The sequence below is a fragment of the Lactuca saligna genome, chromosome 5, assembly GCF_052625555.1.
Source record: "Lactuca saligna cultivar CGN05327 chromosome 5, ASM5262555v1, whole genome shotgun sequence".
Lineage (NCBI taxonomy): Eukaryota > Viridiplantae > Streptophyta > Magnoliopsida > Asterales > Asteraceae > Lactuca > Lactuca saligna.
In genome coordinates, this window is record NC_136421.1 from 312934524 (window position 1) to 312944242 (window position 9719).

Genomic DNA, 9719 nt, shown 5'->3' on the forward strand with positions numbered 1-9719 from the left:
ATTCAAGTTCCGAAAATAATATTTAAAAAAAGAATTTTTTTTATTTTTCCATTTATTTTGCATTTTAAAATTATTTTTAGAATATGTACAGTGTAATATTCTATTTAGAATATTTCACGTATTTTTCAAAAAAATAGGATTTTTTTTTTATTTTATTTTTTATTTTTTTAGTTAATTCATGTTCCGAAAATAATATTTAAAAAAAGAATTTTTAGATTTTTCCATTTATTTTGCATTTTAAAATTATTTTTTAGAATATGTCAGTGTAATATTCTATTTAGAATATTTCACGTATTTTTCAAAAAAAAAAACGGAAATTTTTTATTTTTATTTTTATTTTATTTTATTTTATTTTTTTTTAGTTAATTGAAATTCCAAAAATAATATTTAAATTTTTTTTTTTGGATTTTTCTATTTATTTTGCATTTTAAAATTATTTTTAGTTTTAGTTTCACGGTCTTACAAAATTAGTATGGTCTCAAATGAACTTAAAGCTATATATATATATATATATATATATATATATATATATATATATATATATATATATATATATATATATATATATATATATATATATATATATCAGCCATGTTGGTTTCGGTAGTAAATATTTAACATCCCTAAAAAAAAAAAGTCCTTTTGACGGAAGACGCTACAAACTTGACAAAGAAAACCCTTCATCTGCTTCTTCATCATCAGAGCTCCTCTCTCATCTCGCATCCATCATCGATTCAGGTACGCTGCTGTCTTCTCTTCTCTCTCTCGATCTCTGCTGATTCTAGGTTAATGGTTTTGTTTTGTTTTGTTTCTCCACTAGCCTGCAATTTTTTCTCTGGTTCGTTTCATTTTCAATACAATGATTCTCCGTCATTCGATTCTGGTATCAAGCAATCTCCTATGTGTATAATATATCTCTTTGTTTTGAGCTAGGTGTGTTTTATAAAGTTTGTTTGAAATCATTTACGCCTTCCATGTGTTCGACAAAATGCCCCAGTCAGTTATGCCCTTCACGTATGTCAATCGATGTCAGGGACGAAGGAGCAGTATTTATACGTTATTAGGGAGGAGAATAAGAAATGTAGGGTTTGTTTTTCAGAAATTAGTAGTCTCACTATATCTTGTCACTTTAGCTACCACTGCTTATCAGCATTGGTCCTATTGTGTTAATGTTGAAGTTGGGTGTGCTTTTATATTGCAGAAATCCGTTATGGTTGATGTTAAACTCGTGTGGTTGGTGGATTGATATTATTATTGCAATTGAATATAATCTTTTTCTCATAAACCCCAATTCGGGTTTTCAATCAAGTTCATTTTCCTCATTTTCAGTTATTGGTGAAGGGAAGAAGTTTGTTTCTCAATGGCACCACTTATAAACAGATTTCCATTTGTAGCTACTCATTTGAAGAGAATGATAGCTAAGCTGAATGCAAATGATGAGAAACACACAATAAAATCATGGTCACGTGCATCTATGATCATACCTGAAATGGTGGGCCATCGTATTGCTATCCATAATGGAAAAAGACATCGTCCTATTCAAATAAAAGATGCCATGGTAGGCCACAAATTAGGGGAATTTGCACTTACACGTGCACGAAAGCCACAAAAACCACAAAATGTGAAAAAACCTGCAAAAAAGGGTAAATGATCAAAAGATTGAATCACTTTACTAAAACTTGTTAGATTGTTAGGTTGTATTTTGCTTTTGGTTTACCAGCATTTTATTATGGGATTCTAAGATTTTGTCTCGCATTCGCACTTTGTTTTTGTAATAAAGCCTACTACATTTGAACTTGTTGGTTTTAGCAATTAAACATGTCTCATTTTCTATGTGTTTCATTAGCATGATGTGTCAATTTATTTATTTATTATAAATCACATCAGTTTTTTTTGGGAACTCGGAGTTAACCGAAATTATTTTCACCAATAAAATTATAATTCACACTACATAAATTATCTAAAGTACAATGCCCTAGATGGAATAATTAGGAAAACCTACTAAAGAAAGACTTTTTTTTGAGGTATGTGTGCATGAGTTACCTAAAAGTAGTAACATGCTTTTGGCTATTTGCTTTATAATATAAGCAGACATTATACTTACGGTTTTTTTCATACTTTTTAAAAATCTACCAATTGTAATTGAAATAAATGAAAGTAGGAAATAAACAAATAAGGAAGTTTTTTTTTTTTTTTTATCTTATTTTATTTTATTTTTTTATTATTAGTTTAACCCAATAGATACTAATAGCTTCATGGATCGGCATTTTTTGGTTTTAACGTTATGTGTGTTGTTCCATTCCTTGTAGTTCCAAACCAAAAAACTTGACTTTTGAGCTTAAAGTACATTGCTTTATTAATTTCTCTTATTAAATCAAGTAATGAAACTATCACTTCATATCCTTTTTTCTTAATTTTCTAAACCGAAATCAGACTGCTATTTCTTTAAAGAATAAAGTTATAGTATTAAATAGTTGATTGCTTGGATATTATCTTTTATTATTTTTGGTATGATAAGCATTTTGTTGAACTATGTTTATTAGTTTCCAAAACAAAAACGAAATGGTTGCTTAATATGTAATATTATTGAAATAATAATTATAGTGTATATTACAACTTTTTAAGTCTTCTCTATCTCAGATAATATATAATTTTGCTTAAGCTTAAACCAAATTTCAAACTTTTTTACTACATTTCTTCATTCCAATTCCAACTCTTTTGTCCGAGATCAACACTTTATTTGATAATACATCAACGACAATAAAAATTAGCAATTTGTCAACATTACAAAAGAGCTTTCCCATTTGCTTATAATTTTCAAAACGTACTTTAGTTTTTCCATCACATTTTTAAGATTGACAAATTTATTCTCTTTAAACAAAATTGACAATAAAAATGAGCAATTTGTCAACATTAGATAAGAGCTTTCCCATTTGATTATTGTTGGATTAGTGTCTAAGTCCATAACTATTTTGGTATGTACTTGACCCGATGGTGCATGGTCATTTTGGGTTGCCTTCACCAAAGCAACTTGATTGGAGAAATAAATAAAGAGAGAAAGGTTATTATGATTTATTAATATGTTATAAGAATAATATATTAAATGAGAAATCATATTTGTTTAATTAATATTGGTCAATAATTAATTATAAATTAATTTTGTGATCAAGTGTAATTAATTAAACTAGAGGGGCTAAATTGTAATTATGTGATAGTTACAAAATATGGTAATGGTTATCCTAGATATAGGTTGGACGAATTCAAGGGATAAGATATCCTTGAAATCGTCCAAAGGATAAAGGATAAGGGTTTTCAAGGTTTATCTTATGGTTGCTTTGTGGATAAGCAACTAGATAAGGATAATGACTGAAACCCTATCTCTACACCTATATAAAGACCCTAAGGCCTTAGAATTCGTGTACTTGTTCCCAAGGAGTCCTAAGGATGAATTCTAACCTCTCTCCTCTCTCTTTATACCTTCTCCATTTGCTCTTGGTGTTTGTAAGCCATTAGAGGAGTGACACTTGTGACTCTAAGCATTTTAAAGTCAAATCAAGGTGGAATTAGGATTGTTATTGCTATATAACAATCAAGGTATGTTCTTAAACCCATTTATATGTTAATATCGATTTCATATACTAGAATTAGGGTTTATAGTCTTAGATCCAAACATTAGGGTTTGTATGAGCACATAAGATGTCTTATGACCAAAACCCATCAGTGGTATCAGAGCCACTGGTTTGGTTTCAATTGTATGAACTTGATATATTAGGGTTTATTGCCAATAAACCCTAGGGGGCTAGGGTTTTTTGAGATTAGGGTTTGTAAACCCTAATTTGCAAGAGTTTGAATAAGATCTTCAAATCCTTTCCTTAAACCCTTAAATTTCGAAATCTAGGGTTTGTTATAATCCCTTGATTTTCGAAATTTGCCTCCTCCCAAAGATAAGGTCCTAATTTTTAGGGATTTAGATTATCCCATATCTTGTAATTATCCTCTAATTGTTATATATGGTAATTCAAGATCTTGCATTATCCATCCATATTTTCGAAATCTATATAGATATTTAAGGGATTAGGATAACTTAAATGTCTAAATGGTAATTATCCTCATTATTTTGATAATCCCTTATGATTTAATAATTAAATTAATAGTCTAATTCAAGATAATTATTAAATCAAGAGTTTTAATATTTAAAATTTTAATTTAAATGTCATAAATTCGAAATTTTAAGATAAATTAAAACTTAAATTGTTTTGAAATGCTTCAAAACTTGCCCTCAAGTTTTGGAATTTAAAAGTTGATTAAAAGTTTAATTAGGAATGTTAAATTCTAAAACCCTAGTAATGTTTTGAAAAGTTCAAATCACACCCTTATGGTTTTATTAATCAATTAAGGTGTATAATTGAAAGAAGTTTAATAAATCCATAAAAGTTTAGGTTTACAATTTAATTGAATTAAAAGTATAATTGTTAAATTTGATCACCTAATATTTTAAAAGTATGAAATGCACCCTATATTATATATATAACATTAAAAGTCTAACATTATATATATGTATGAGTAAAAGTCAGTCTTACCGTTAGTAGGCCTCATTTACGAAGCTGGTCTATAAGGGGTGTTTAAGGAAATTGCCTATAAAATGACGATTGAATGAGTATCCACTCTTACCCACCGCACTCTTGACTAGTGGAGGGTCGTTAGCCGAACGGGTAGGATAGGACGAAACCTTCCATTATAAGTATAATGAAATACAAAGTAACTAAATGTTTTTCTAATTCCCAATCTTAGTTACTTAGGCAAAAGTGAATTGATGCAATTCTATGAAATTACACTTTGTGCCCTTGCGAAGACGTTAGTGGAGCGTGTGTGGTTTACCGGCACACTAAATGGTTCTAAGCAAAGGTTGCAAAGGGTGACTCAATGTTTGTCATAGTTCGGTGGAGCGTGTGTGGTTTACCGGCACATCGAATGGGTGATTGTAACATGTGAGGGCACCATGTAAGTTTGCATGGTTATTCGCACCCGCTTTGTGATCCTCGGCATCCCAGTCACAAACAAGAGGGGCATATCGAGATTTAAACATGCCATTGAAAGTTCAATGAATCTCAAAGGATCTAGGAGTTTTCATAGATTTAAAACTTAAATTTTTTTTTTCGTTTTTCATGGTGGAAATTAGTGAATCGTCATTCACTTACCTTCAAATATTCTGCAACTAGATTACGGCATCCCTTTTCTAGGTTGTAGCGTATTGTGTTGGGTCCTAGCCTTAGTATCTCATTTGGGTGATTTACTAAGGACTCAATCTCAACTAACTTGAATTTGTTTTCTCCCGTTTTGTAGATGTCAAAGTTCGACAACTATGGTCTTCCCAAATCCCGTGGAACAAGCATTCCACATGAAGATGATATTCCACGATTCGATCGAGGAACAAGAGATCATGCTTCACTTCCTCCACCCCCTCCAATTATTCTCCCTAACCCACAAGTTCAAAGGCTTGAAAAGTTCAAGATCACTCAAGCCCTTTTGGCAAGTGAACATAAAGAAGGAAAGTCGGTGTGTGCACATGTCCTAGGGATGAAGTCACACATTGATAGGTTAGGAATGATGGGATCCGTTGTTGGTGAAGAGATGGCTGTTGATTGGGTTCTTCAGTCACTTCCTAACTCGTATAGTGAGTTCGTAAGAGAGTACTATATGATGAACCACGACGTGACCCTTATTGATCTCACCTATATGCTTATTGCTGCTGAATCAGCAATGGTTTGGCGCAATAGAAAAGCAAAGTTGATTGGTGAATCTGCCTTCAAGACCTCTATGGATATAGACAATGGCAATGAAAGACATGCAATGATCGAAAAGTTTGATCATAAGAGAAAGGCGATGTCTGAAGTAGTTCCATGTGTTGTTCCAAAAGAGTCAATTTGCTTTTATTGCCAAGAGAAGGGGCATTGGAGACGAAGTTGCCCTATTTACCTAAGAGATCTAAGAGATGGGAGAGTCAAAAGTATGACTACGCTTCAGGTAAAATCCAATATCTAACTCCGTTAAGTTCCTATTCATTGATTCAAATACATGATGTGATAAGATTGCATTTGAATGTTTTGTAGGATCGGTGAAAAGAAGGGAAGCTTGATAAGAGAGCAAGATGAATCTAATCACAAGAGATGGATCTCAATCGCATGGACTTGAAGATTGGATTTTGAGCTTAGATAGTTATGATAGAGTTGTTAGAAATTTTCCTTTTACGTAGTTTTCAATAAATTTTGCATTGTAAGGACAAATGTTTTTCCGCTGCTTTTATAAATAAGATAAATTTTGTTTGACTTATTTATTTATTTGTTTACTTCCTTGCAATGAAATCGTTATGAAAATTGATGTTTGCATATTTCTACAACGAATGGATATGATTCTTAGTTATGTTATTTATGGGAATGTCGAGAATTTACCAAATAGGGAGAGTTTCTCATCGCCCAAAGTTTCAATTGGACTGAAATTTGGAATCACGCAACTTGGTTGCATGATGAATGAGAAATTTCATATTTGGAAATTAGACAAATTCGTTGACAAAGTGTCAAGTGAAGGACTAGGAGATCGAGTACACAAAGTTGTGTGTTGATCAAGTTCACCATAAGAGTAACAAAGACATTCGTCATGATTTACTAAAGGTTTAGTAAATATGATTATGCTTATAAGATTAAGTGTAATTCTGAATTTATTGAAAATGTTTAAATCAATAGCAGAACGAATAAGAAGAGTCAAGTAGGCAGAAAGATAAAAGTTTCTCCATTCTAAGAAGAAGGGAGAGTACTTTTTTTTGCTTTATGATAAGTCTTAATGACTAAGAACCATATCTCAATTGATCCTCTAAGTGAGTCTTAGTACAATTGTATGTTTAAGAAGAGGAATCAAGGATTGAAGAAATGGTTAAATCAAGAAGTCTATCATACTTCGTTGCAATAACAAGTCTTAAAGTTAAGATTGTGACAATGAGTGAAAAGTATTAAAGGTTTATAACATTCATCAAATGTGGAAAGTTGTGATGTCTTGAATAAGACAAAGACCGACTAAGACCAATTTATGAAGTGTTTTGATAAAATCTACACTAACTCTTGAATATTTGGTTGTCAACAAATGTTTATTGACAAGAGAATCTTATATGTCAAGGAGTCAGTGGGAGTCTTAATAGTCTTGAAAAGTTTCAAGAACAAATCAAATAAACCTTATCGATCATCACTAGCACACGAGTTGAGTTTTACAACCTATCGTGTTGACAATATTTTGATTATGTGCTATTCCAATTGAGTTAATTATGCATGTGAGTCCTATGAGTACTCATTTTGAACGCATAAAAGGCAAAGCACCTTGATCAATGAAAGGTACATTGATAGGAAAAGGGTGAGATGCTTAACTACTTGGAAGACGTGGTGGACATCTGTGCTACCATAAGGCAAGAAATCAAGATTAAAAAAAAGGCTCGTTCCATATGAGTTTGAATTTGTCGTAAACTTTGGTTTTAACAAATTCACATGGATAGGAACAAATACACCATTTAAATCTAAGTGTCATAAGATTTCCTCCTTCATGAAAATGATTGTGAGGAAATGTTTTTACTAAGAAAGATTTTAAGAAGATAATGATTGTAAAATTGCATTCTCGAATTCGATCATGGTTACGGTATCCCTTTCCATAATTTGAATTGTGAGGTTTGGCAATTAGTCTTAATTGTTGAGACACACATATGAACTATCTAAAGGCAAAGGTGTATAAGTTCAAGAAGCCTTGATAAAAGATTATTAAAGCACTAAGTATTAGAAACATGGACTTAAGAAATTCAATAGGTATTGTCTCTCTGAAAATTAAGATGTTTATGAATACATGTCGAAGCTAGTGGGAGCATAAGTGTTATGTTTTATAGTAAGCATCATGATAGTGGGAGCATAAAAGTTATGATTGTATGATTATTATAGAAAGTATTGCAAGTTGGTAATATTAATTATAGAAAAACAAGAGTTATACCTTGCAAAGTCGTAAGGGTTGTAAAGTTGTTTTGCTATAATTAAGGGAGAGAATATTATGCTTCATTTCAAATCTAAAGGATTAGGTTGAGAAATGTTGATAAATTTAGTCAAAGGTACATAGTGTGTTCTTAAAATTTCGATTATGATTACGACATTCCTTTTCACAATTCGAATTTTGAGAACATAGCAAATAAAACATTGTGCGTCGTGTCCCATATGCTTCGGGTATAGGATCGATTGCAAATGCTTTAATGTTTGACCATTCTAAAATTTTCCAAATGTCTAGCGCATTTAGAGGGAAAAGGGACTAGAATTGGTTTTGATTAAAATAATTAAACAACTATCAAAGGACAATCCAAAGTTCGACGAGGATTGGTCGCTTGTGAGTAGTTGGAAGTATAGTATTGGAAGATATGGAAATGTTCTCATATTGGATGGACCATATCAACATCATTACGAATAGATAAGATTCTATTAAGAATGAGTTGTCATATGGAAAATATGGAAGCGTGTTCATATTAGGAAGTAAATATTGAAAATCTATGACTAGATTAGAAACTTTTATGCAAAAGGATGTTCAAAGGAATGTACTTTGAGAGAGAGACATCATATCTAAGGAATTGTCTTGTAACAATCTCCGATAGAGGACTTTGTAATATCATTGACAATAGTCTTTGTGACTTTGGTGCAGTGACATTACGAAAGGATCGTTGCATAAAGTGTTAGAATCTAGCATATTCTATAAGTAGCAAGAATTTGATATTCTTACACTTATGAAAAAGGATTTGGAGTTGTAAAATGAGAATGATTGGAAATGTGTTCAATTTGTCTATTTCACAAAAGTAAGAACCATAGGTAAACATTGTGTGCATGCTAGGAGCATGGGACAAGTGTTGGAATTCAAGTAAGAAGTTGATTACCCGAAACGACAAATAATGAGTAATCAATATGGTGATAAATAAAAAGCGTTTTATTTATACTCAAAGGTTTGAGGCCATATGAGATTAGTATTATTCTTGTGTTTCACATTTGCATGTTTTGACTTCCAGAATAATTGAGTTTATTAAGAATAATCGAATTATTCGAACGGGCCATAGTCATTCATATGTTGGAAGTAGATATAAATGAAGACTGTCATGAATTGGTGTGTGGATTGTCTAAAGAGCATTAGACATAAGCAAATGTTTGTTGCAACGTTCATGAGTGCTTATGAATATGATTTGAGCATTGGATTAAACCCACGCTCACTTGGATTACTCCATGAATTGTATCACGAGTAATTAGTGAGACGATAACATCTTATATTCTTGAAACCGAGATGTGTGAGTTGTATCTTGCTAATCGGTTGCACATTGATAATATGTAAACGCACTAGTAACTTGGTGTTATAAAACATATTATTGTGTGTAATTTGGTTAGTGAGTGCAAGCGAGCATTGTATCAAAGTTTATCCATTCCTTTTATCCAAAGAAGGATAAAAGCGATATCTTTTGGGCCCCTCAATGGTTTAGTGATGACAAACGTAAATGCTCGGCCGAGCTAGGGCTAATTTGATTTGTTCAATTAGTCAGTCGTCATAAATCGAAAATCGAGATATAGTACAAAGAGAATAATTTGAAATCATATCTCATATGATATCTAGAATGGAGGAATATATGATCCTTTATCTAAGGACACGCGTATCTGATAGGATCAGAG

The 9719-nt window shown here is 31.6% G+C and overlaps 1 long non-coding RNA gene across 1 annotated transcript; it reads left to right on the forward strand.

The window, feature by feature from the left end:
• The first annotated feature begins 599 nt into the window (after nt 1–599).
• On the forward strand, nt 600–1835 carry LOC144998660 (uncharacterized). The gene is made up of 2 exons (XR_013660395.1): nt 600–738; nt 1330–1835. It is a non-coding gene; the product is annotated as an uncharacterized LOC144998660 (long non-coding RNA).
• The last annotated feature ends 7884 nt before the right edge of the window (nt 1836–9719 follow it).